General features: G+C 38.4%; 1 protein-coding gene across 4 annotated transcripts in view; it reads right to left on the bottom strand.

Moving 5' to 3' along the window:
• The window catches only part of gli1 (GLI family zinc finger 1), a 51,729-nt gene extending 25,719 nt beyond the window's left edge, over positions 1 to 26,010 (bottom strand). For all 4 annotated transcript variants that reach the window (XM_055027369.1, XM_055027367.1, XM_055027366.1 and 1 more), the window contains exon 1: positions 25,652 to 26,010. The gene's annotated coding sequence lies outside the window, so the exon portion shown is untranslated. The remainder of the gene's footprint in view (positions 1 to 25,651) is intronic.
• Between the last annotated feature and the right edge of the window lie 1,852 nt (positions 26,011 to 27,862).

The following is a 27,862-nucleotide window of genomic DNA, read 5'->3' on the forward strand; positions in this document are numbered from 1 at the left end:
TTCAAGAAGGTCTGCTGTATTAGCATTTGATTAAGTCTAAAAACAACAACAGCTTTCATAATGTCAGCCATGTTAATAAAACATAAGTATTTTTTGAGATTTCATCCAAACTTTCATTAATTATGCAGTCTGAGAAATAAAAAAGTAAGTGAAAATGCTGGAATTTGAGTGGAAAAACCCAACAAAACACCAATCCTACACAAATTCACTGCAGAAATAGATCTATTTATGTTTACATTGATTTCAAACATAACCACCAGTACGGAAGTATTTTTTGAAAGCGTGATGGTGATCAGTGGTAAAGTTTACTCAAGGCTGTTTTGGTTATGCATCATGCTTTGAAATCTTGTTAAGAGACTTTTCAAACTCGCCACTGAAAAGTAACAATAAGTGTATAATTTTTTGTAACTAGAGGAAGTTATGTTTTTGTTCCTGAAGAGACTAGTCTTAAACATTTTCAACACCAAGAGACTGAAGGACCTGGTCAGTTATGGCTCCATAACTGGCTGCCAATTTGGAAATGCTCATGTAAAGAAGAATGTTAAACAAACCCTCACCATTCTTTCCACCATTCACTGGACGACCAGGAAGGCATCTCTTTGAACAGACTGCTGAAACTTTACTGGCACAGCGACGGGTATAGGGAAACAGTAGCTGGCATACTTATGCTGTCATTATGTTATTTTTGGTAGGTTCCCAAATGCATGCTAGGGGAGGCAGAAAGTTGCAAAATTATATTCAATTAAGAAACTGAAGCCAAACATGAAGGCACAAATGGAACGAGTTGAGAAACTATCATGGATGGAGTGTAACAGACGGAGCCAGTGGAGAATATTGAGACTGGAGCGTTTAAAAAACAGAGGAGGGAATGAAAATGGCAAAATAACTAATTGTAGATTAATGAATACAGGTGGGCAAATGAGGAGGCGAACAACAGCTGGGAAGAGGAGCAAATGTAAAGGCTGGCTTAATAAAATAAATTCATACAAAAATCATTAAAACTTACTCAAAACTGAGCATTTTAGATCTTGTGCAGAAGTGAACACACTTTCTGTTCCCTGTCATGAAGAGAAAAAAAGCTTACATGATTCACGTTGGATGTTAGAAAATCTGGCAGCTGTAATGTTTCTGTGCAGCTTGGTGACTCAAAGTCTGTGTGTGGTACTCAGAGCCTGCTTTGTCTCAAAGAGGGAATGGAGAGAAATCAGGAAGGAGGACTCAAAGACAAAAGAATAAAGAAAGAAAAACAATCTGAATAATTGAGACGACGAGTAATCACGAAGGGGAAAGTGGGGCAGATAGTGTTAGAACAATTGCCCGGCAGGAAAAGGGTCTTGACTCATCACCTCAGGATTGCATCACATATGATCTACTAAATGTACAAGTTTCTACTGGAAAACGTTTTTATAAATTAAAAAATAATCAGCAAGTCTGTTTTATTCTTTGACAACAGAGGCTTCCTCCTTGTTTGCAAATATTAATATTTTATGACAGAAATGCTACAAATTTGCACTGGAGGAATTGTAATCAGACTGGGGATCACACTCACATTTTTTGGGACTGCCCAGTAATGATTCCATTCTAGCAGTTTAAGTTCACGTTATCACTGAACCCACTGCATTATATATTGGGTTTGACCCCAGGAGAAAATATTGGGAAAAAGAGAAGTCCAGTTATTACACATTCTGCTACTGGTTGCAAGGAAAATGATAACTCTGTCCTGGCTCAAGCCTTTGCCTCTCATCCTGCAACAATGGCAAGAAAGATTGAAGAATGTGTATATAATGGAAAAGATAACAGCAGAACTTTATGTAAAAATTGACATTTCTCTGAGTGTATGGACCCAAGTTATGTCCCAGTTTGGATGGCCACACAGATAAAGATGCGAGGGGTTATAAAAAGCTGTGTTAGTCTCTCTTTTAATGGAAGACACTGGATTTGTGCACCTCTCTTTCTAAGAAATCTCAATTGCTGAAATGGATTTAAATGTTTGCTAAGCCCCTTTTTCTCTCTCTCTCTCTCTCCTGTTATACTGTGTAAGTGCATGTATAAATATGCATATTTGTTGAATTCTTAAATAAAGAATGTTAAAAAACCAAATGTTTTGCTTACTCATCCTCTACTAACTGACTCTCACTTGTGTTGCTCAAACTGTTGCAGGCTGATTCATAGTTCACCAGTACCCAGGAATAAACCGCCGTCTTTCTCCAGCAGATGATGGGCAACAAGTAATCTTAAAGTGCACATAAATCTAAGGGCTGAAACAATTGACTGGATTAGTAATAATAAATCAATTACTAAAATAATCAGCTAAATTAGTAATTGATTGATTGCTAACTGCAGTACACAGACTCAAAAAATGATGTTAGAAGTATTTTTAGCTGCTGATGCATCAGTTGTCACAGTAATCAAACGTACACTAAACAAACGCTGTTAATCCATTATAGGCAAAAAAAAGTACATTTTCTGATTTGAAACACTAACTGAACCACTAATATTATATAAAAAAGGCTGAAGTGGTTAAATGAAAAATATACCAAGTGCACCAGATTTCTTGTTACTAAAATAATTGCTAGTTGCATCCCTTTTGTACAGCATTGGGTTAAGCATAAATCATTATTTCTGAGCAACTCTACAGACAAAGTAATGCAGGTTTTTCATTTTCAATATTTTCCTTTTAAAAACACTTGTTCTGCATATAAATTAGGCGACAACACAAGTCTTTTATGCAACAGACAATAAAAGTACCTCTGTTAGAGGAAAACTGCAAGGTCTGCAAAGATTTTAAGTTACCCATGAAGTTGTCATCAAACAGATAAAATTGCTTCTGTCAGAGGACAAACCAAACTGAATGAAAAACCTCCGGCGAAACAGACAAAAACCATCCTCTTCACTACATCCTTATTCATTACAAGCTATAACGCTTGACAAAGAATGAGGTTTTGCCCTTCATCTGCCTCTTCATTCCCTCACTACCTCTAGCTCTTCACGAAGAACAGAGTGGGAGGCTGAAAAGGTTAAAGTGTAGCTGCAGGTTGGAGATCCTGCGTCTGCCAGGGGCACCTGAAGAGGGGCAAACATTTACCAGCAAAGAAAACAAGGGGGGAGAAAAAAAGCTCAACAGCTTGCCCGAGAGCTGCAGGGTCTGCACTGAGTGCCGGTGTAGAGCCCTCGGTGAGTTTGTCATGTAATTGAGTCAATTGTTGACCCCCTGTTCAGCCTGCCTCGGCAAATCTTTGGAGGAAAAGCCTGCCGAATAATTAATGTTCTCTCCCTTGCTTTTGCTCTTGCTCTTCATATATCCATCTTCTCCTCCTCTTCACTTTGCCCCCTCGTCTTCCCCCACTTGTATTCTGTTGTCCTGCAGTATAAATGTGCTGCGGGTAAAAGGCCGTCATTTAGGCAGGGAGGGGGTTGCTGTTCAGGGATCTGCTGAGGCTTACAATCTTCCTTTCAGACCAAATCTTTCTTACCCCCAGCCCTCTTTTCTCTCCTGCATTCTCTCCCTTTTTCATTCCTCCTTTTGTTTGCGCCGTGGGATGAATTTTAATCACTCTGCTCTCCACCTCCAATCTCAGTACCGTCCTATTTTGTTTCCACTTTCGTTGCTCAATCTGGACACTTATTCTGTTTCTAGCAATAATATTCAGCATTAGTGCATCATCTTGTTACAACAGATATTTCCCCATTCAAGGTAAAAATTAGGAAGCACCTCTTCAGTAAATGAGCATTTGCCTCTCAGGCCTTGTGTTTTTAAGAGGTGCTGTGGCAGATGAGAGTAAGGAAATGGGAAGAGAGGATGAAGATGAGAATAACACAAAGAAGGGGGTTTATTCTGTGGTGGAGGGGCACAGACAGAAGGAGAAAGGAGGATTGCATTCTGTTTGTAAAGAGTGATCATTTTTAAATGCCTCCTTCATTCAAGGATACTTTGTTTGCACAGGAGCTCGGCTGCTCGGCTCCTATTGTGATGCTCATCTCAAGGGACACGGCAGTGCAGGGACAGTGTTTCTGGTCACATCTCACACACTTTCTAAAAAGCTGCAGCTCTCAACTAGTTAAATGTAGACATCCTTAAGTTGCAAGTAAATGATGTGGTAATGTGAAGCGATATGAAACATAAGGTTCAACACAGTCAGTGAGCTACTTTTAACTGGCCTGGACCAGTTGATGGCATTTACGAGAGGCGACCAGAGGAGGTCAAATGGCTCCTCAGGTTTTATGGCAATGTTAGGTTGTCATCTCCAACTCTTGTAACATTCAAGATTATCTGAAGACTGCAAGATCATTGAGAATTATCATTGATACTTAAAACACACCTAAGGAAAGTCTGATCATTTCATCAGAGAATTGTCACAAACGTAATTTTACTTCTATTACAATCCTTTTTATGTTTAAGCATAACACAAGTAAAAATCTTGGATATGTTTTACTACAGTCATGGGTAATTACTTGAAATGCACTAATTAGATGCATCTCTGCTGCTGCTCTTTACCAAGTCTGTCTGGCTCTGATTTTCCTTCAACGGCCTACACATGTTTGCAACAAATCAGCAAACATTGACTATAAAAGAAAAATGTCCTGCATTTTTCGAAGTAGAGGTAGTAATTTCAAATCCGACCAAGAATGAAGGATCACAAGATTTTTCCCAATTACACATCAAAGCATCTCCCTCCAACCAGAATCTATTAATTACGAAACTCAAAACAAAAAGTCCATTACAGGAAATTGATGTTTGTCAAACTGTTTATACATCACATAAAGCTAAGACTTTTAGATTTTGTAAATTTAATAAACTGGTCTAAAAGGTGTACTATGAACAAAATGATCACATGTCAGAGTCAATCAAGGGAAAATTAAGATCACTAGTCAATTTATTTTTTTTACAGTGGAATCCCAAATTTCAGTCAACCTGTGGAGGAAGCTGAAAATTAAGGTGAATTTCTGAAGGTCTTGCAACCTGAACAACAGGGAGTCTTTATTTGTTAAATAAGTTTAACAAATAAACATCATTGGAAACATTCAAAAAGCTGGTCAGCAATTATCTATGTAGGGAGAATAACTGGAATCCTGCTATGTCAAAGATTTGTCCAATGATAATATATATGTTTTAATGTTATTTCTGATTTTTTTAAATAATATGGAAATGACAACAAAAAACTTCCTTATGGATGAAAACAGTTTTAAAATTAAATCTGCTCGACTTATAAATACTTTTGGAGTTAACCTTTTAATTTATTTATCATTTATCAGATAATTTTTACATATGTGTAAATACATATATATTTTAAATGGTTTGTATTTTCTTTTTGTTTCACCTTGAGTCGTTCAGCTGAAAAAAAATAATTACTATATTTTGACTTGTCATGATTCAGTTAACATGCTCTAATGTAAAAAAAAGCACAGATGTGTATAATCATTTAACATCTCCCCTCTTTCTACGTCGTTTCTCTCCTGAATACTTGTGTGTGTTCAGCGTTGAGAGCTCAACATCCCAGTCTTTCCTCCACTGTTGGAACAAGGAGAGTAAAATCCCGACCCGTTTCTTTGCTCTCCTTCTTTCTCCTCCATCTGCAGCTCTCCTTGTGGAGTGTTTGTTAGGAAATCCTGAACAAACTGCAGCTGTTTGTTCTCTCTTTGTCGATGACGGGTTTTTATAGAGTTCTACTGTTGACAATTGTGTGACTCCTGTTGGCCTCACACAAGCTGGATAACACTGTGCAAATAGGTGTATGTACACACACATTCACAGTCTATCCAAAACACACTCGAGGCCTCCGTCCAAATCACTCAGAGATCATCGTGAGGAGATGTAGATAAAGAACGTGACATGTTATGTTTCATCAAAACACTGAAAACACACTGCTGTCATGGCATACTGAAAAGGAGTGAGCCATTTCCTCAGCAGAAAAAATATCTTACCTTTTGATGCTATTTATAATCTGTGACCAGCAAATTAGGAAAAATTACTCCCAAATTGTGCCGCTCGTACTCGAGCAGTGCATTTCAAAGATGACATACAAGGATTTGTTAACCTTAACCAGAGGAATTAAGTTATATTGACTTGAATAAATGTATGTGCTAGCACCTGAAAACACACAATAATTGGCTTTTGGTAATAGAAAGTGAAGAAGGTTTAGAAGAGATCAGAATAGGTAAAGTCGTGTCACTCAGAATTAAATAAATGAATATTGGTATTGCTGAAAAAAATATAAAATAGTGCATGTATTTAATTCATAATGGTGTTTCATTTAATGACACTTTTGTAAGACTATTTAAAAAATTTGGGGGTACTTAAATTTTTCAGCTCATGCTTTATTTCAGACTCTTTTTACAACATGTTTCTATATTTAAATGAAGGGGCAGAGTTTTCTCTGTGGGTCTGGTCCAGTCAGAGTGCAGCGACCTGAGAGACTGTGAACTTCAATGCATTTGCATAAAAGACAGCAAGGTTTGTCATCCTTTAATATTTCTTTTGTTTTTATTTCATGGACATAATTAATTTATTTATTTGATTGGGATTATTTATTAATTACTGTATTAGTTGCTGTCCAGGGTAACCTGGACAGCAACTAGGATGCTCTCCAAAAACAAGCAGAAACAAAAGGATCAGTGGGTTGCTTACAAACAAATCTCCAAATTTTTATTTTCTTCAGGAAGAGTTTTACTCATCTCAAACAAAAACAAGTATCTTCAAAACTAAATCTTCTCTCAACAGCAATTAAACATAGAAGGATTATTGTCAAAACACTACCACTTTGTAATGTTCCTATTATTCAGGTTTTTGCAAATGTATGCATGCTATACAGATCAAATAACAACAGACATTTTTTTTTCACCTATGTTCCTGGAACAGAAATGTAAATTTTAAAGATGAAATATAGCAGTAACTAGGGAGCGGGATCTAACAGCATATTTACTGTGAATAACATGCAAATGTTAGAGTAGAGTCTTGACAGATAATGCCAAAAATAATGCAAAGACTTTATGCTTTTGATGAAGTCATTGCCAACATCCTACCATGGGATTCAGGTCACAGATTGATCCACTGATTCACAAACAGAACCATGACAATTACCATTTACTATGTCAGTGTTTTTGTCGACCAAAAAACAATAAATAAAAGATGAGGAGGTGACAATTGAACGGTTCAAAAATGTAAACCAATACATTTTGCATATGATGAAGATGACTCAAATAATTTTTTAGTTTTCAAATTGGACCTTGTCCATGTATCTTTTGATAAAACCAAATAAGTTGTTTCTTTGTTGTTGTTGCTGTTTTCATTTTAGCAAGACCAGATTTGAAGAAATATTATCCTTAATTAACTAAAAACAAAAAATAAAAATAATGCTGTTTAACCAAAAAATTTGTATTTTAATGATTTTATAAGACATAAAAAGTCATATATTTTTGGGAGATTGTAAGACAGAGGAGAAACTGTGGGGGAAAGTTGTCAGGTTAACACCAGTAAATATTTTTTTTTCATTTCTAGTTTTTTATTTTAATACAGTACATAGATGAAAGATAAAAACACAGCAGGCATGACGTAAGGAAATGAAACAATAAAGGAACAAAATAGTTTTGCAATATTTGCAATCCTGACAAATGTACTTTTTTAATATGCTGGGCTTATCTGCTCAGTGTCAAAATAAAGCAATATATAACCAATGAATCAATAAACGAATGCCCTAAATCATATGCATAAAGCAGCAGTTGGCACTGCGCTAAAACAAAACCACAGTGACTGATGATCACCATGTCATCATCAGTATGAATACAACTAACTCAAACAGAACAGAAAAGAACTCTTCAGATTCCTTGGCAATGACTCAAAGCAAAAAGAAAGCGGAGGAAGGAGGTAAACCGCAGCACAAGCGACTGAAAGAAAGAAGAAGGCTGACAAAAACACACAGGGAGCTAAGCAGAGCTTCAATGCCAATGGGGGAGATCATGGATGCCAGTAGGGTGCTCAGCCTTCTGCACAATAGACCCCCGACTGAGCCAAGACCCTTAATACCCATGCTCCCATTTCACACATCTTCTCAAAGCAACCATGCAGCTCACATCCATCTCCCCCAGCCTCCACCTCTGTACTCTGGTTGTGCCCCCTGATTGCAGCAAGCTGACAATAGCGAGAAACTCCTACTGGTGTAACTGGGGGCCATCCGGGGCCCCACACAGGATACCTCGTCTTTGTGTATTGTAAGACAATAGTTACATGTCAGGAACAGCAGCAAAAGCTTCCCCTGTCCTCGCAGGAAGCTGTTAATAGTTACACTGGCACCAGGTGCCAATGATAAATGGATCATTATCATCTGATATAAGGTGGACTGTGGAGCTGAAAATGAGGCTTTGTGTTCAAATCAGAGCTGCAAGGACTTGAGCTGCTATTGAAATGATGACTACAACGTCTTCATGACAAATGCAAGTAAATGATATCAAATTGATCTGCTAACCACTGAAAAATGTTTTTGTAATGCAGCATAAAAAATATGTCTCTGCAAAACATGAAAAAAAAAAGAGAATCTTAGGTTCTTAAGCATTTTTGTATCAAAGCTAGGGTTAAGGGTTAAGTTTTTTGTTAAACTAGATTGTTTTTCATTATATTTCCTGAAACGAATCCTACTTATCGCATCAGTTTCCATGGGGCCTATAATGCCCCACAGAAAACTAGACTTTACTCATGGCTTAGCTTTGGTCCTCTAGCCTCTCAGCTCTACTACTGGCCGCCACTCAAGCAGACCCCCTCCTCCATTTACAAGGCACTTCAGTAGTCAGCTGGTTGCTAGACAATGTGCTTGGTTATGTGGGTTATGTAAAGACCCTCCTGCACACAAAAGCCAATGTGGGTGCCTGTTATGTGCCGCTCTTCAGATCCCTGGGTCAGTTAGCAGGAGAGCTCTGGTCCTAACACTCCAAGCTGGAAAGGTTTGCTCTCCAGTGTTTTCGAGGAGACGGAAGGGGAAGTTGATCACCTTTTATGTGGCTCCCATTCTCTCATTCGAGTTTGCACAAGTTTTTTGGGAGGCAAAACACATAGTAGAGGTAAATAAGAATCATAAGTATAAGTTAGATTAAAAATGTTCAAAAAAAGCATTACCGCAACTCAATTAAAACCAAATGCAAAGCAAACAAAAATACAAGAAAAAGAAAGACTATACTGGCTGCTGCAGTTTTCTGTCTGTGTGTCATGTGACCTGTTCTACTTCTCAGATACAGTCATGTGAAGAAATAGGATATCCTATAATCTCCTGCGTGATATATTTTTACATATTTGTGCATATGGATACTTTTTATAAATTTAGACAGTAATAAGAGATTCAAGAAATCTACATAAACAATCAAGACTGGTGAAAACATTGTGAAGCATAAAATAACGTGCAATTCCTGGAGAGGAAGAATGAAATAAGACACAAGAAAAGCAGCTATTGGGGTGTTTCTAATTTTTTAAACTTTTGTCCTCAGCAAGAAAACAAATTCATGCTGATATAGTTTGTTAAATGATAAGGACAATATTATAAGCACAATTAAATTCTTTATTTCTTTGAGATAAATAAAGTGTGTTTTTATTATAAATTCCTCACTAAAAAAAATAAATAATCATATTTAGTGAAGTGTTATCATTAAAGGCTAATAAGCAAAGATTCCAACAGTGGCAAAAGCATTGTCACCGTCAGAAAAACAGAAGAAAGAACTGCATAGCATAAAGAACCCAATCTGAGCATCTTTTCTTCAAAAAGAATTTCTTTAGTTCTTTCTCACCACTCCAGCCTTAAAATCCAATATGGCTGCTGTGCAGCTAAATGAAGGAATTTGTTTTTTTGTCATTTTGCAGCTCGTTAAATCCATTACTCATGTGGCCAATAGCCCTGTACATCTACATGTGAACATGAGCTTTAGTGTTTGAATGCAGAAGTAACTTTTATCTTTGAAGGCAGATGGAACACAGCAAGTGTTTGGAGTCTCCACCCTCCATGTGTGGAACGACTTGTTCTTTTTAAATATGTAGTTTCAGCCATTTTCTTTCCAAGCTTGTGATTTTAAATTAACACCAGTTTCCAAAAATCACATATATTTTTCACTTTACAGAACAAAATGAAATTGCATCTTTGTTATAGATGCAGCGACAGGAGAACCGACTTGTAGCTCCTACCACTGTATAACATTCACATTAATTTGGCTGCATGGCAGAAAGTGTCATGCAATTTGCAATTGCTATTTTAAAAATTGCAATCAGAAAGGTGATTAAAGGTGCAATGTTTTTTTTTCTGAACAAATAGATGAAAGAGATTTAGATTGCATTAAAGTCCCCAAAAAATTAAACAAATTTTTTAAATGGACATACTGAGGAGATGGGTTGGTTGTAGTATCATTTACCAGCACAGCTACAATGTTTAAAAATGCATCCCTTTTCCCTATCCATACAATGAAATGTTTGGTTTCAATAATTTGCATGTACATATCTTCATAACTGTAAAAGATTTTTTAAATAAATGAACAAACAGAGCAATGGTGACTCTCTCTAAAGGTGGGCTGGAGTTAAAATTAAGATGTCAAAAATCACAATCTTTTGATTAAAGAGGTTAATACATTTTTAAGGAAAGAATGCCAATCCAATCACAAACAGCACCTGTCACCTTTCTTGTGGCTCCTGCTACTCTTTCTCCTTCTCATGTCTCACCGCATCCAAATCTTTCTCCTCCTCCTCCTCACTCCTACTCAGACTGGTATTATCCTGCCTCTCTTTTCAAACTGCACGACCACAGATGACACTGTTCATGTCTGTAACTTAACAGCAACAACGATAAACTGTTGTAGCACTTTTGCAAAGAATAGTTAGAAGACCTATACAATACAAAAACCAAGAAAAGAGCTGGAACAGACCAGCCATTCAGGAAGCCTCCTGAACATCTCGATGGCTTACTCGCCCCATGTGTCTCTGTGTGGGTAAAGGTCAGAAAGAGTCATCTAGATGGTAAACCACAAATCTCTGACAAACCAACAGGGTGCTCTGATGGAAAGCCTGGCGCTGTGTGTCTCCGTCTATAAAGATGAATCAACAAAATTCAATTCAGTAAACACACATATACCAAAGTGTCCCCAAACTTGCAAGATGTATTCAAGCTTAATGTGGAAGAAAGAAAAAAAAACAATTGAACTCCAAATTTACAGGTGTATAAAATGCAACTGACAACTTGTTTACATCAAAATGTCCTTTCATTAAAAAAGACTGATTATTATTTCCATAGTTGTTTTAATAAAATAGTCAATACAATCAACATTAAAGCTAAAATAACTATGTCTGAAGACTTTAACTTAGCTTTATGTCATTTTAAAACTTCAGTACCCCTTTCTTGTGCCCAAGTGCTGCAGATTAACAGGCATGCATATGAATATTTTCATGTCCTACCTCTGTGTCCTTAGTTGTGTACAGGAATATTTCAAAGTATAAGCTACCAACATTTTGTGTACTTGCTATCATAACTTGTGTTTTTAGGTAACGTAAGCTGAATTTGGACTTAAATGAACTCAGACTAATTGAAATTTTTATCACATCCTAGACAGCCACCTTCACCCACAGAGAGAGCACCCTTATCTCTTCAAATCAGAACACACTGAAACACACACTTGCACACGCAGACGTTCACAGACACACAAGCTTGCATGCTGACATCCCATCGCCCTCGCACAAACCCAGCCTGACAAGCTGCAGCATGTGTGATGGAGCTGGCTGGTTGGAAAGAGATGTCTCTCTGCCCTGAGGCTCAGCTCTCTCCGACAGGAAGCTGGAGTGTGAGCTGGGACACACAAGATGAGGGAGGGGGCGAGGACGCACAGCACCAACCAGAACAATAATCACCACTAACTGGAAAAACCGCTGTCCGTTTTTTTCCCATTTAATGATTTCTTAAAGTATGATTGCAAGAAATAAGTGCAAATGGATAGAAATGCGCTAAGTAATAAGCCAGTGATCAGACTTAGACAGACCTAGACATTGAGCAGTGATCATAGGCCAAATATTCAAAGAAAACATATTTCATGACTGATCAAATCTAAAAACTTTGATTTTTGTCAAAAACACAGACCTAAAATCAATGTGGCTGCTTTGCATATGAATGGCTTCAGAAAACCTGTATTTCCAGTCCAGAAAACTTGAATGCCTTTAAAATGTCTTGCAAACATATTCATACCCCTTGAACATTTTCATATTTTTGCAAGAAATGTGTCAATGCATGAATAATATGTACTGTAATGAGGTGAGAATTTCAATTACCAAAACCTGAATTTAAATAATCTATTTACTTGCAATGAGGATGAGCAGAAAAAAGCCCCACATTTTTCATTCTCTATAAGTCTAATTTCAATTACAAAGAAAATAAAAAGTTATTTGGGATTGTTTCAGTTTTCAACCCAACTGAGGGCTGATGTGTGAGCAGTTGGAAACTTTAAAGGCTATGGCAGTAAATAGTTTTTGGAGACATCATATCTCACTGTGCAACTGCTTTCATCTAGGGTTACAAGCAGTGACAGTAAGTCTGTGACGATGACAGCGTCACCTGATTAAATCTCAGCCTTACAACTGAACAACTATAAACACCACATTGCCAAGATTATTTACGAAGCCAAGAATGTAAAAATGACAGCCTGGAAAACCTTTAAGATCTGAAGTGTTGAACCAGACCAAGGAATAATTTACACAAATTTCATAATAACAAACTTTATTTACAAAGAAACAATGTACATATCTAGCACAGATGTCACCATTTCATGAAAGTTATGGCATAAGCTAATTCACATCTGAAGTCCTTTGACAGTTTACAAAAATAGATGTATCATACAATAATATAATGAAATGGATTATCACCATACTGAAACTATGTGGCAGAGCCTAAAGTTTAATAACCATCAAAAGATTGCACAAAATCCACATGTGGAACTGTACTCCTAAACATCTGCACACGACATACAAAGTGTTCTCCGTGTCTCTGCTCCACAGCTGCACAATAAGACAAGAGTGAATAAATAATGCCTTTGAGTGAGATCATGTGGTTTTAACTGGTCTGAACATCCATTTCCAGTCATATCTCAAATCTAAAACACTCAGAACTCAAAGCCAGAATCTATCTGTCAGCACACCAGAATGCTTTATGGAGCTAAAGAAGGCCAATATATGATCCATCACAGAACAACTGACTGTATTCAAAAAGCATTTAGCGAAGTTACAACCTGTTGCAGCGTCAGCAGGTCTGCACAAAGGCCATTTTTAAGTTGTAAGTCAAATTGGACAAAAAGTCTCAGACAGCTGACAATCTGACAACGTCAGTCAAGGGTCACAAGATTTTATGAGATGCCCAGTAACTCAGTCAGTACTGACTTCTTTTAAAGTATGAGCTGAGCACTTCAAATATTGAAAATACTTTACTACTTTTTAATCAAGCATGGCATTAGGATTTTAGACTCTTCATTAAATTAAAAAAAAATTTTTGTGACATTATGAGAGTAATTATCATTATTTCATTGCATTAACTCTCAGCATCTTCTGGGTCTGAAGGAGGCACTTCTCCCAGCATGCATTTGGTGAAAACGGGCCTTTCTGCACATTTCTCCCGATCTATCACAGCAAGAACTCTCAGCATTGTGTGAGAGAAAGGAAAATTGAGCGAGCATCCCTGTGACCACACTCTGTATTCAGCAGAGTGTGGTCACAACTGAGAATAAACACCCAGCATGGCATTGCAATACTCCCTGCAGCCCACCGACCAAGAAGCTCCATCAAATAGGATCTTCCATTCTACTCCCCCCCTGGTCCCAGTTTTTACCTCCCGTACATTCAGAAAAAACACAGAGCTTCCCTCTCTCCCTACAACCAGTTGCTTTTCCATTTTCTCACGCTCTCCCCAAAGTTTTGCTAGCAGGTGCATTACTCTGAACCCAAACCGATTCTGTACCCGCCCTCTTCCAAAATAAAGCCAACCTGGTTGAAGTCAAGAAAAGCATTGGTAAAAAATGGTGCAGAAGGAACGACAGAGTGAACCTGAAAAAATAACAGCTGCAACAAATGTATTGTCATTTAAACATTTGTTTCATGCTGAGTGCAGCAGCAGGTCAGTTCACAGCAGGATCTGCACCTCTAGGCATCCTTAGAGGCACAGCTCTCTGTCCTCAGCTACAATTAATCCCTCAAAGTTTAATGACTGTACTAATCAGTTCTGAGGAGGGATAGTTTTGTTAGAAAAAAATGTCTTGTGCTGATGTTTTCCAACCTCAATTCTTTTTCTTTTGATTATTCAATTATGATAAATAGTATTAAGTGAAGACTGTGGGCAGCTCAATGGGTGTAGCAACAAGAAGTTCCAGGTTCCAGGCAACATTCCTGATGTTGCCTGGAACATCAGGAATGTTTTTCCAGGCAAAAGAAGTGTTTGGAGTCAAGATTAACCTTAGTATTACTACATGTGAAGCTTGTAACTGCCCAAAGAAGGTGGCATAACAATAGTGGATCACCTTCAAAATCAACACCTTCACCTCAAATCAACAGCCAAATGCCTAAAACTGACACAACTGGACTTAATCTGACTGTGGACTGAGAACTCAACTTCAGAAGAAACCAACCATTTTACAAGGAACCTTACAATTTATGACAAGAAAGGTGGTCAACCATCTGCTACAATTGCACCAGGATTTGGGTGATGGCTACAAAAAGCAACATCCTAAAGGATTTTTAACAAAGAGTCTGCAAAGTTATTTTAAACCTTTTGTTATAAAAAAAAAAAAACATCTGCAATATATTCAAACTTCCGCACCTAATTGTATTTGGTATTATCATGACACCATGCAAAATAAAACTTGCATTCCAGCTTGACGTGAGTCGTCATCTGGAGCCCTGTCATGGTGTGAAAACCCTCCTCAGAAATCACACCTGCATCAATCCAGTCACAACATGCAGTTGAGCAATTTACCTAAAAAAAAAGCCTCTGCAGGCGAAATGACCTGCATGGAGCTTTGTGTGTGGCCAAAAACACACAGAGCATGCAAAAAACAACAAACCACTGTAGATTTTAATATCTTGGACGCTATTAAACCAACAGCTGCTTCTATTTAATCTTTATTTTGAAACTCTACTCCAACATATGACAGAGATTTACATAAAAGTCATGAAAATAAATATACAGCAGCAGTAAAAATAGAATCCAGCAAAAAATACATAGTTTTGGGCTCCTTTTATGAATAAAAATATAATTTTTTTATGTTTTACTCCCTATAATCATATGTGTCTTAGAGTTTGTCTTTACTGGCTCTCTTTTTGTTATTTATTGGCTACCAGGAAATGAGGGCCCTCCCTGTGTAATTAATGGGCACAATTATGTAATCGAGGAGTGGTCTGCAGTTTGTTGCAAACAGCTCCAGATGTACTGCAGGCCTGTTGTTTGAGAGGAATTCAATTCTGGTGATCACCTATGATGGGGTCACCACCAGTACCAAGCCTGAGGTCACTCCCCACTCCCCAGACACCCGGTCCCTATTTTCTTTCTCTTGTAAATCGAGCTTTAATGGTTTACAAGCCTTCCAATAACCATAATACCTTCACAGTGAATTAGCTTGCAAAGCAGGGAGACACACAGGCAGAAATGAATCAAAGTTCACAAATTGCTCAATAATAAGGTACTACTATGTATTCTAATTGAGAATTTATATATTTTGATCTCCATAATCTGTGCATGTGTTTTTTTAAGATACAAGAAACTTTGGAGGGAAACTGGGATATAATTAATTTTAAAGATATATTAAATGTTAAGAAATTCTAAATGTGCATGAGTAACATTTTGTAATTCATCAAATTATCAGTCCATGTTTTGTGAAAGGACTGATAAGGTAAAGTCACCCTATCAGTTTTATACTCCAGACTTGCTAAGTAATGCAGTCAAAGCTGTGCATCAAATGTCTCGCATCAAATGTAGAATCAAGCTTAACAAGAGGGTGATGGAGAGGGACCAGGCAGCTCACGAAGACTCAGAAATCATTTCCAACAAGTAAAGTAGAAAGTCAAAATATATCATTTAAATTTGAGCCATTTGCTAAGCCTTCCACAAGATTAAGTTAATCTGCTGTTATTCTTTTTGAAAAGAATGAAATCGGGGGGATCTCCGAAAAAGATTTTTTATGTAACTTTAATGTTGCACCACTCCTTCTGTGGTTCTATCCTGCTGGCTTCATTTCTGAAAGCTCATAGCTCTGCTAGAAGTTATATTATGTACTTGTGACATATAAAAGGCCAGAGCCAGCTCAGAGGCAGGTCATCTCCAGGTTTGAAACCGAAATGTCTCAAACCTGGAGGTGGGTGGGGGGTTGCCTAACTCCAATGGTCAGTGGGTGAAAGGCAAGGCCTGAACAGATCACTGGACAAACAATCATGCACACACACACACATGCACGCACTCATACCGAAGCTGAAAATGGTCATGTGTTTGGACTGTTGAGGAAGTAACTAGAGAGAACCTACATATGCACTGGAGAACATGCAAACTCCTCGCAGAAACAGGTCAGGATTCAAAACCTGGACCTCCTTGCTGCAAGGTACTGTTAATTATAGTTCTTACATGAAAACTGGAATCAGTTGAGATTACCATCAGCAAATAAAAGTTGTGCAAAAAACCAGGGATTAAAAAAATGTTTACAAATTTTGAAGTTCTGTATTTCTAGTGTTTACTTCCCACTGGTCTTTCTGGTTGTTCTGGTTGTATACCCAAGATTATTGCTTAACTTCATGAATCAAGAAACCAACCAAACCACCCTCTGTGCTGGATCTTAGATCACTTGAGCTGATTCAGATGCTGCTGATCCTTTTGCAGGGAGCTATAAGGACAATATTTTAGAAGTTGTTCAATAGAAGGACAAAACTTGGCCAATTTAAACTGCGTGCTTTTCTTTGTAAAATGATCACTTTCTTTGATTTTTAATGCATTTGTAGGGTTCTTGTAACCATGAATCACTTGAAGATATTCTCCCTCATCCCCACATCCTGAAATCATTCTGCTGGCTACATGTGGGTCCAGATGATTCTTCTGCTGAGTAAAACAGTCAGTGCTGGCATGAAATACAGAGGAGGCAGAATTACATCTTATCTGATCCCGGTTCATGAACTGAGATGCAGATCGTTTCTGTTCTTTCTCGAGGACAAACATGCTCTCAGGGGAAATCAGTTTTTAAACATGAACCAAGTGGTTATTTTGGAAAAAGAAAGCACCAATTTCCAAACCTATGAAATAATTTGTTAATAAAAACAGTAGTGCTACACTTTTTACCAGAAACCATCCAGAGTTCCCTACATAAAACCTGCCTTCAAAGCCCCAGACACCATGAAAAGCGCTGAAAAGTCGCGGTTGCCAAATAAGAAAGAGCCAGCCACTGGAGCTCAGTCAGTTAGGGCAGGGCCAAACACCCAGTCAGCCAGTCAGGACGGCTAAGTTGTAAATGTGTTGCAGCAGGAAAAGCTTTGGAGCAAGGCAAGCAGTCTGGAGTCTGCAACTTTCCCCTGATCCAGCTAGTGCACCGCCCTCCTAGCAGCCCACCCAAGAAGCAGCCCATGGGCATAAATTTGAGAGGCTGACTCGCTGCGGATTTAAAACAATCTGCATCTCTCTCCCTCTAACTCCTACACTATAAAATGTTTCGCTCTTTTTTCCCCCTGCACTGTCTTTTGCCCTTCTTTCCTTTCCAGCAAATTCCACTTTTAATGAGACAAGAAAGCTCTTTCTCAGAGCGTGCCAACAAAATTATTTTTCTACAGGCTTAATTAAGTTAGCAAAATGAAGATGTACAGGATATGTATTTTTGTGTGTCCATCCAAGAAACAATAAAGAATTAGACGTCTGTCTACTTAAAGGAGGCCACAGAAAGCTTTGTTGAAATAAGGTTAATTACACCTAACAAAACTGAACCCCTCTGTAGTTTCTTTCTCCCTGAAATTAGATATTTCTCTCGACTCAAGATGTAAGTTTTAAGGCTGCAGAGCAAAATAAATGCATTTAGTTAAACATTTTTTACTTTAGAGAGAATAAACATCGAGCTTCAGTTTGCACAATTACAAAACTGCCAAAGCTCTGAATCACCACAGCTCACCACATGCTTCAGTGTGTTGTGGCCTGACTGTTTAGTTGCAGATAAGCCTTTTTGAAGGTTTTTTTCTTTTGCTCAGTTTCTGCCTCATCGACACATGCTCCTCATAAATCAAAATGAAACTACAGAAATTTTTGCTCTTCAGCTGGAACATCATGTCTGAGGTGTTGTCGTAGACGTGAGGCTGTTTGACGATGGGAGCGGTTACCTTTGACCCACAACAGATTCCTCTTGGCGTATCAGTGACGACTCGGGCCTGCATTTGGCTCGCAGCAGTCGTAAGTCACATACGCGCATGTCACTGTACTGCGAATGTTTACTGACTTCCTGTTATGGCATCTGATCTGGTTAACATGGCAACGACCTAGCCGCTGTAGCTTGTCACAACTATCACTGAAATAGAAACAGAAGCACTTAGTCTAACAGAAAAGACAGGAATGGGAACATTTTGAGAAAAAGAAATGGAAGACAATTTATTTATTCTGAAGTGTGACATTTGGAAAAGACGTAACAAGAAGAAACAGAAACAATTATTTTCTTTGTGGTTCTTGAGCATCAGCTACAGCACTAATGTGGTTAAAGGCATCCAGTGCATTAGAAGGTAAATTTCCAGTTTTAAAGGAACACTCAAGTTTTCAAAAATAAAAAAAAATAAAAAATGTGTATGCTTGACTATTGACAGTAGTAGACTATTGACTATTGTACGCAATAGTCTTCATTATGACTATCAAAGAAAGTTTCATCCAATAGTCATAATCCTGGATTAAAACACTTAGATCAATTACAGACTCAGAAAAGGGGGTCAGTCAGAGATTGGGAGGTCAGCTTCAGGTTGATCAATTGCTGGTGTGAGATGTTTGATATTGAAACTGAGGAGATTGAAGTGATAATGCAGTTTCATAATTCTGGTGAGTGGTGGAGACCCATGGAGAGGTAAGTAGGTCTTCAGAGGATGTGGTTGGCAGGGAGAAGGTGGGCAGTGCAGCTGGTAACTGTGATTCTTCTACTGTTCCAGGGTGCAAGCATGAACAAGTGGAGGTCTGAGGGTCGACAGGCAAGTGATCATTCAATACAGCTTGCAGGAAAGTTTCCTTAGGAGGGCAGCCAGCAGCGAGACTGGCAAAGGTGAGCTGACAGAGAATGTAGGGAGCAGGGAAACGCTGTGAGCAAGTTCAGAGTAACCAGAGGCCACTGGACACACAGTTTGAGTTAACCATCTGGCCTCTACCTCAGAAAACCGCTCCTCTTTTAAACTCCTCCTGATTACGTCTGATGAGGATCAGCTGGAAGCCACACCTGCCAGTCGCACCCTGTGGAGGAGGAAGGTACAAGAAGCACTACACAAACACAAACTGTCTTGTGCACAACCCCTGAAGACATGATCGAATGAAACAAAGTGAAGTGTATCGTTCCTCCTTCGTCACCTGCTGCTCAAGCTGTCAGTCAGATGACATGTATGCATTTTTTATTTTAAATAAAAGCTGGAAGATAAAAATATATTCACTTTTACACCTTTACCATGACATATACAATAGCCAAATAAAAATAAATCTGTAAAAGGAAAAAAATATTTTAAAAGTTAAAAAGCTCTATAACCTGTTTGTTCAGGTGTACACATCCTTAAAGTAATACTTTATTGAGATTATAGAGTATGTAAAGTTCACACTTGCCATCGCTCATATGTGGTGAATCTGAAATGAAGTTAAGTCTTTCTGAAAGATTAACTTGATATTTACAGTGAGAAAAGATGACAATAACCTTATCAAAAGGAATGTTGTTGCTGTCATCTCAGCTAGATAATGTTTGTGTTAATGTGCAATATTATTTTGGTGGAGATTGCTGGTTAGCTGATTGTCAGTTTTGTAGGACAATTTCCCAACTTTGAAGAAAGCTTAAAAAGCCAAGGAACGTGCAACATTTTCATAACATACTGTCTGACCCAAAATATCAAAGTTTCCTTAGTCTTACCAGACTGGGAGCAGATGGATAAGTCCACAACTCATTGAAGCTGAAGTTGTTCGACTGGGAAAACAGCAACAGGTTTAAAATGGTCTCATGCAAAAGTGTAAACATTCAGCAGCTGCATTTGTTGTTTCCCATTGTTATTAGCATCTTCAGATCGAGCCGTTTTAAAAGGTTAAGATCAGCTAAATGGGTGACTCTATAACTGCCTGTTTGCCCTCCACCACTTTGGTGATTTCTGGACTTTTCTATGAAAATCATAAATTTTTTACTATCCACAACAGAATTATTGCTAATGACAACCTTTAAATTATCAATGTTGTTAACATGTAAACAAAGGTTTAAAGGCATTCCTTACATCAACAGAGCTGCTGCTTTTAAAGGAGAAGTATTTTGCAACTGTATATAATATTATCAAACACATACCAGGAGTTTTGCTTTGACTCATTCATGCATTTTGAGAAATTCTTGAATCTCATGTGGCAGCTATTCCTAAACACCTGCTCATGCATCGTGCTGCCTATTTACCCAAAGCTAAGCTCTAGTTCAAACTGAGTTCCCACCCCTCGCATGTACCTTCCTCTCTCAGCTCCTGCAGACTAGCAGCAGCAATTAGCAAACACCTGATGGAACTGCGTATGTGCTGTGTTTTTATCATACAAACAACAATTCCCCTAATAATGGTTGTAAACAGCACCAATAGACAGCATGAAGAAGCATTGATGTGATGATGTGCTGGAAAAAGTAGAAGGTTCTTAAAGAAAAATTGGTGTCTGTTTCATTACAGCCATCATTACCGATAGCTGTAATGAAACAAACACTAGAATAAAAAAATAAAGAAATGTTCAGATCCAGAACATTTCTTTATTCCAAATATCCAACTGTACGTATGAATTAAACAAAAACAAGAAAATGCTAAATGTCGAAGCTTGCAGCGCACGGACACTGATGGGAGTGTGTTTAATGTGGAACTGCATGTTTCTCAAAAACATATGGCAAGCCAACATTCTTAGGAAGTTATCTCATCTCAGATAACAGAGTTGTTGTCCAGAAGAGCCATCATAAACACACGCAACATGACTATCCCGCTGCACTTTCTTCTCAGTCCCTTCGTTTCTGAATAAAAAAATGAAAGCATCCATGATGCAGTTAAGGAACTCTATCATTACCTTGCTTGTTATAAAACAAAAGGTATAAATGTCTGGAAAATAAATATGACGCCAAACCCGTGATGATCTTTATCATGTCATATTGTCTCTCCTTCCCTAAAACAGCAAAAGGGAAACACAAGACGTGTCATTTTTTTTCTTCTAATTGATGAATACTACAGTCAGACGTCAGACTCTGTGTTGTAACTTCACTAATTATGTCAGCACCTAAAAGCTTTGTGACTATGGCAACCTAGTGAAATAATAAACACCGCCTCTTCTTCACTTTCTGCCTGCCGACAGTAAATCACAAGATGAGTCATCAGCAGTGGGGAACACACACAGTGAAACACACAGACAACCCCAAAAACAAGAAAAAAGAACACAGACACACATGCAAGCAAGTTGAGTAAAAAATACTCTGAATGAACCTGCAGGAACAACATAAGAAATACTACAAGACCAAACTGTTCCTGCTTCTTTCAGTCAGACCCACAAACTGAACGGATTTAATGGAGAGTAATGAGCATCAGCGTGGGCTGTTTGTGCACACAAAAACAACCCAGCATTTTCACCTGGATGCTATTAGCTGTCGTTTGATTTCTAATATCAACCACATGAGGTGATAGTTAGGCTTACTTGTGCACAAACCCACACATGCACGCAGACACATGGAGGCAAAGAAACCCACCGCCCCAATTCAAAGCAGAGGGACGAAACGGCCGGGAAAAGCGTCGGCTCCTCCTCTTACTGTCGGCAGAAAATCTACATCACAGGCACGCATATACAGCGCTGCAGGCAGTAAATTTTAACTTTTTCATCTGTACTACCTGGCAAAAGTATTCACATCACTTAATATCCTTCAGATTTTCCCACATCACAGGCGCAGCCCTCACTGTATTTTACAGGGACTTTATGTGACACACAACACAAAGTACAGAATCTGATCAATGGAAGGAGAAGGAAAAGGCTACATGGTTTCTAATAAATCAATAGCTGAAAAGTGTGGCGTGGATTTATATTAAGCCTCCTTCAATCAATACTACAGAAAGCCTTTTTGCGGCAATTACAGCTAAGGGTTATTATAAAGTTTCAGCTTTACTCATAAAACTTAAGTTTTTGCTTGTTTTTCCAAGAAAAAAATTCCCAAGCTCATTCATATTGGACAAAGCACCACTTTCAAGCTTTGCTACATTTTCTCAGTTGAAGTCTAAACTTTGACTAGGCCATTCCAACTCTTAGATATGCCTGGAGAAATAAGCACATCTTGGCTGGATATTTAGAATCACCTTGTATTTTCCTGTCAGTTGTGACACATATTGAAGAAGGACATTGACAGAGCAAGACGCTGCCACTACATCACTGTCCTCAATATTATTTTCACCTTGAACTCAACATCTTCCCACCAAGAAACATGTTTTTTTTATTCGACACATAGCATCTTGGAAGTAGGTCTCGACTGGCCGTCTCATCTTGGCCACGTCGTTGTGGGTTTGTAGTTTTGCCATACTCTTTCCAGTTTCCAATTTTTGGATTAAACAGAGATTTGTGGGATGTTCAAAGCTTGGGAAATAGTTTTTTATCCTAATCTTGTTTGAAATGTCTCCACAGCCTGACTCTTGCTTTGTTTCCTAGTCTTTATTGTGATGTTCTTCGAGATTAAATTACACATGTGGACTTTGCTAATTAGGAGGTATCAGAATACAGAAGGCTGTCTACAAATACATGCCATTTTCAAAATTTTTGCACATAATTGTGTTAAAATCTAAGTATCATTTTGCTTCAAACTCTTGTATTTCAAGACTCTTAAAAAACTACAATAAAACACATTTTGTTTTTAATGAGACAAGATATGAAGACATTGAGGCGATATGCGGTGCAACTCAATAGTTCCTCACCAGAATATTTTGAGTCATGAGAAAACATCTGATGAGTCACAACAAGATTAAAACATGTGTGATCCTGGAATTAGTTTAGCACTGCTACTAGTTAGTTATCTTCAGCACTGAACTGATTTCATAAAAGTCTTTTTTCATCAAAAACAAAACAAGAAGAATAAAAAGCTCCATTGGACTAATTACATCAAACCCAGCTGACCTCTGTATCATTTTTCTATCGCTTTGAACTGATCGACTGTGAAGATTATTCATCTAAGCCCGTCTGCTGTGATTTGTCCGATACGCCCTCTAATGGGTAGGAAATCTCAAAGTGATCATGGACAATGATTTTCAGAATATTTCCCATGGTTGCAGCATTTCCCCTCACTATTATGTGTGCCCTTTGACTAATGCAATTCAAACTTGCTAAATGTTTAATGCTTTTGCCCTCTGGTGTCAGAGGGCAGGGTAGCTTCCCTCCTCAATGCTCTGTCTCACTCCAGCATCATTTATGCTTTTTACTGTACAAAACTCTGTGAAATCAACAGCTAATTCTTGCACTTTCAGATGGGCTGGGAAGCAAGTTTTGTCCCCAAAACAATTTCTTCGCTCTCAGCCGAAAATGGACGTGGAGTAAACTGAAGAAGTGCAGCAGATGAGAAACAACGCAAAATCAAATTTGATGAGGCAACAATCACCTCTGAATGGCTTTCGTCTGATATGTTCATGTGCCTGGAAGTGGTAAAGAGGACAATGAGGAGATAGAAGAAAAAGGAGCGAGTTCTGTGTCCTTTGGAGCGTCCCGGGCCGAAGCTGATCGTCTGTGCGGTTTGAGCCAGGCCGGGCTCAGACAGACAGACAGCTGCTATTAAACCCTGATTGTTTCAGGTTCACAGGGTGTGAAAGGGTCTGATTGAAGGGCTGTGATCCCAGTGAGGGTGGTCCTTCTCCCCCTTACCTCCCCTCTCTCTCTCTCTCTGTGTGGAAGGTGGGAGAAGGACCATGTAGGGAAAGGGGGGTGACGGGTTGCAGGCGTCACGTGACGAGTTTCTTGCTGTGCGGACTAAAATGGAATCTTTACAAAAACACACCACTTGTTGCTGCCTGTTTCTTGTTACACCTGTGTCACATAATCAGGGGCCAAACCCTCCATCCCACTGCCTACCCTAAACTCCTCAAAAAAGTGACTTTATCATCATGATTAATACCAGAGAGAGCTTTGCCCAAAGTTTTACTCGTTTTTACTACAGTAGATGCAAATTTACCCAAATAAAAATTGCACAAGGTCAAAGAAAAACCCATCAGTCCTCTGATATGACTGTGGTAAATCACTTCAAACCTGACCTGTGACTGCAAATTTGAGGTCAGCTGCTTCCTGCACCGTGTATTTGTTTAAGGCCATCCCCATTAAGGAGCCTTTCGAGCTCAGTACACTTGATAAAGACCAGAGAGGGTGAGGAAGCTCCCCTGCAGAGCTTTTCTCATGTGGCCAAAGGACAAGTGCAGTCTCGTCCATCGAATGCTCCCCCATGTAAACCTCTAAAGGAGAGATTGGTCATGATGGAAAATGACCCTGAGCTTTTCAGTCAGCTTCTTTCAGCATAAAAACCTGATAACAGTAGCTAATTCCACCTCATCCAGTTGCAAAGCAGTTAAATAATTTAATATCTCATGAATCCTTACAAGAGTCTCCCTCTTGATGCAGTCTACAAAGGTATATGTGTGAGTGGGGAAGGTACAGACAGTGTGTGCTCAGCACTTCTCACTGTCACTTTGGAAATAAGTGTTTGGCCTCCCCATTGAGGCTGATGTTGACGCTCTTCAGTGCAGGGCCACTATTAGCAGTGGCCTAATCTTCCCACATTAGCAGCTACAGTCCACTCTTACACAGATAATTAGATTAGAATCCATCATCTATGTGAGATTAGAGATGGATGGTAGCAGGGTTCAATTTGTAAGAAGCACCAAAAGTGCAGAGGTCAGAAAACCATCAAAGTTTATGCATTAAAAGTTTTGACAAACTGCAACAAGAGGTAAGCCTGTAGGACAAATACTGGCACCAAAAGTGTTGCGAATTACAAGAAACAGCTGTTCTCGGGTGGCCCTGCTACTGTCCTCGGGCAAACCTGCAGACCCCCACCCCAAAGGAAGCAGTTTTAGGGGGGTCTGCAATTGAGCCAGGAAATTCAGCAAAACGTCAGCTTATCATCTCATGTCTAAACAGAAAACAATTTCAGTATCTTCCCAGGTCTCTTTTAAACCCACAGTAAAATATATTCTGCCCTAAGAGACCACAAAAACCGAACACACCATCTTATCAGTTAAATGGAAGATGTGAAACAAAACGTCACATAAACAAGGACATGAACACACTTACTGTAACACACAGTTTAAAGTTTTCATCTGATTTAAAGAGATCCAAGCTAGAAGGGTGGTTATAAGGCTGCACAAAAAGTTACTTTCAAACTAAGAACAAGCGTAATCTAGTCAATTAATAATCGCCTGTAATTTAAAGAGCGACCATAAATCATCAGCGCTGCTTACCTCAGGGTAGAGGAGAAATATTCAGCATGAAACTCCCTGACTGGAGTCCTTGGAAGAGCTCAGAGGATCCAGGGACTGAGAAAGTTTCCAGTAAAAGCCTCCCGTCTCTCTCTCTCTCTCGCTCTCGCTCTCTCCTTTCTTTCTTTTTCTCTCTCTCAACTTTTCTGGCAAGCAGGCGGATGGAGATGAGTGAAATCTTCACAGAAACCGACACATTGTTCCTTCTTCAGCAGGAATCTTGCATACTTTCGGATTCTTCAAAGTGTCTTTAGGCAGACGTTGACAAAACTGCACCCCATGTTCGGCTCTGGAGTCCCGCAAAGCGCCTTGGAGTTGGCTGCACAGCCAATGCGGGAATGCGCACCCCCTTTCCTTCTCTCTTCCCCCTCCTTCCCTGTCCTCCCTCCCTTTCTCCACAGCCTGTGGACCACCCCGAAACAGGAAGTTCACTTTTTGTTTTTCTTAAAAAAAAGAAAGAGGGAAAAAAAAAAAAAGAACCACACTGCCTCGGTTTTCTCCTCAAACTTAACATGCAGCCCAGAAACACAACAGAACTGATGGTCGGACGGTTTTCCCCCCTCGCCTCAGTAAATAAAAGAACATTCCTTTAAAGTAATATAATCTGCTATATAAAGGCATTACAGCCTCCAAGTGTTTATCAAATGCTTGTACGTACACGACCGCGTCTATATTAAGTAGGTTCTTATCTAGTAATTGTGAAAACCAATCTATAAATGTTTGTGTTTACTTTAACAGTGTAACTTCATAGCAGCACATCGGACAGCGTGTGCGGCTGCCTGGCTGGCTTCTAGTGGGGATGCTGCAGATCGCTGAGCCTCAACCCGTCAAATCCACCGCAAAACCTGGACCGGAATCCAATCCGCTGCCCCGGGACCCGGACCAGCGCCGACGCGACCACATTGGGTTATTAAAGAAGAAAACCGTGCGCCGACACTTAACCTAAAAGCAGACATTATTACTTCAGGAAGAGTACATCAACACATAGGCATTTAATAAACATATGAGAGTATTAAGTTGTCATTATTTATATTGTTTTTATAAATATTTACATGTGTTTTAAATATTTATTTATTTATTCTCACAGAGAATAACAATGTTTCATAAAAAGAGAAGGACCACAGTAAATATCAAAGACCAAAAAAATAAATGTTTTACTTAGATTTCTCTGTTATTTTTTCATTTTAACTATGTATTGATTTATTTTTGAAAACATAAATATTAAAATGGCATAACGTAGCTAATGAATTTATTCTATCTAGATATCGATATATACAGATATAGATATATATTTATATATATAGATATATGTATATATATAGAGATAGATATATTTATATATATAGATATATATATATATATATATTATATATATATATATATATATATATATATATATATATATATATATATATATATATATATATATATATATACATTTATAGATATATATACATTTATAGATATATATATGCGTATGGTAACTACACACCACAAAAAGCATGCAGAGGAAAAGACAGGGAGGCTGAAATGTGAAAAGTGTTTATGACTTTGTTGACTTCTTAGTATTTTTTTTTGTTTTGATTTAATTGCGTAATAACCCATAAAACAATAATGTGCTTTTTACAGTGCTTGTCATCTACAAAGATTTAACAGCACTAACAAAAAATAAATAAATACTGAATGTGTGAAGTGTTTTGTATTCAAATGTTTAGCAGAATCCAAAGTCATCACCACAGGACCAAGAGTGTTTATTAGCTGCATATCAGTCAATAACTACATTCATGAGGCCATTTTATTTTCAAAGCTGCCGGGAAAGCTGAGTCAAAGCCTGAACAGTTGGTGACCCAAGCCAAGGCTGGAGTCCATTCACAGCATACGGCCAGTGGTTAAATCAGATTTTGTCAATGAGAGTTGTGGTGGGCTTTGAGCCCAATATAGCTGCAGCAGGGAAGCCTTGGCTATAAACCCTCCCACAGATGCTGCAACCATATGTTTCATCTGACAGAGGGAAGAATCTCACACCAGCTTCACTTCAGATTATCAGTGAGTGGGATTAAGGTGAGGAGAGTTCATTGTAGTTGTTGGTAAGAGCTTTTTTTGGTCCTTTTTTTTTTGGAAAGCATAATTTAGCAAAATATAGGAAAATGTATTTATAGTTCAGATTTCTTCATTGAGAAGATTTAAACCAGA

The sequence above is a fragment of the Poeciliopsis prolifica genome, unplaced genomic scaffold (genome assembly GCF_027474105.1).
Source record: "Poeciliopsis prolifica strain line A6 unplaced genomic scaffold, Auburn_PproV2 SCAFFOLD003, whole genome shotgun sequence".
Taxonomy (NCBI): domain Eukaryota; kingdom Metazoa; phylum Chordata; class Actinopteri; order Cyprinodontiformes; family Poeciliidae; genus Poeciliopsis; species Poeciliopsis prolifica.